The sequence below is a fragment of the Setaria italica genome, chromosome V (genome assembly GCF_000263155.2).
Source record: "Setaria italica strain Yugu1 chromosome V, Setaria_italica_v2.0, whole genome shotgun sequence".
NCBI lineage: Eukaryota > Viridiplantae > Streptophyta > Magnoliopsida > Poales > Poaceae > Setaria > Setaria italica.
In genome coordinates this window covers 27,104,903-27,106,192 of record NC_028454.1, presented here as the reverse complement: position 1 = coordinate 27,106,192, position 1,290 = coordinate 27,104,903, and the positions used below count along the sequence as shown (strand labels likewise).

At 69.6% G+C, this 1,290-nt stretch overlaps 1 pseudogene; it reads right to left on the bottom strand.

Annotated features, from left to right (window-relative positions):
- The window catches only part of LOC101757456, a 2,183-nt pseudogene extending 919 nt beyond the window's left edge, over positions 1-1,264 (bottom strand).
- Positions 1,265-1,290: the final 26 nt, after the last annotated feature.

The window sequence follows — 1,290 nt, the reverse complement described above, 5'->3', positions numbered from 1 at the left end:
CGCGTTGCAGTTGACGTGGTGGTTCTCGAAGAAGCTGCAATGCTCCGGCGACCTCTGGTCGGGGCGGTCGGGGACGCAGTTCCGGCGGTCGAAGACGTGATCGACGAGCAGGCAGACGCGCGGCTCGCCGGTGATGAAGTTGTACGAGTAGGTGAAGTTCTGGAGGCGCGGCAGGTGGCAGATCCCCTCCGGCACGTCGCCGACGAGGCGGTTGTGGCCGAGGTCGAGCTGCTCGACGCTCCGGAGCCCGGCGAGCTCGCCGGGGATGGCGCCCATGAGCTTGTTGAAGCTGAGGTCGAGCACGGTGAGCCCCTTGAGCGCGCCGATCTCCGGCGGGATGCATGACTTGAGCCCGGTGTTCATGAGGATGATCTGGTCGAGCGTGCCGGACATGTTGGCGACGGACGCCGGCAGGCACCCGCCGAAGTCGTTGTTGGCGAGCACGAGCACGGACGCCGGCGAGTTACCGACGTTGTCGGGGATCCCGGAAGCGGAATCGGTTGGAGTTGAGGAAGATGGCGTCGAGCTGGCGGTCGAAGAGCTCTGGCGGCACGGGGCCCTCGAAGTCGTTGTAGCGGAGGTCCAGATACCTGAGCCCCGGCATCCGGAGCACGACGTCGGGGAACGGCCCCACGAGGCGGTTGTTGCTGAGGTCGAGCTCGTGGAGCGCGCAGAGCTTATCGAAAGGATCGGGGCACGAGGCCGCAGAAGCGGTTGGAGTTGAGGTGGAGCACGGCGAGGTCGGTCAGCAGGCCGAGCTCCTCGGGGAGGTGGCCGGCGAGGTCGGCGTGGTTGAGGTCGACGGAGGCGACAACGGTGAGGTGCGGGTCGGTGGGGGACGGCGCGCAGAAGATGCCGGCGTAGGCGCACACGTCGGGCCCGTGCCAGGTGCCCGTCACGTTGCGCGGGTCGGAGAGGATGGCGCGCCGCCACGCCTGGAGCGCGACGTACGCGTCGCGGAGGCGCGGGTTCGGGAAGGAGTAGGACGGGTCGACGGCGGCCACGTCGTCGTGGCCATGGTCGCCGCCGGAGCTGTACTGGAGGAGCTGGCGGCGCCGGATGCGGGCGGCGTCGGACGCGCTGAGGCCGCGGCTGACGAACGCCGCCGAGGCGGAGGCGAGGAGGTGCGGCGCGATGAGGAGGAAGAGGAGGAGGAGCGGGAGGGTCTTGGGCGGTGGCGTCATTGCGGCGCGCGCATCGGCCGCCGTGGCGCGGGAGATCGTTGGGAGAGGGGTGGCGCTGGGTGCTGAGCGGGGTGGATTTGGGAAGACCGAGGGGGAAGGCGGGGGA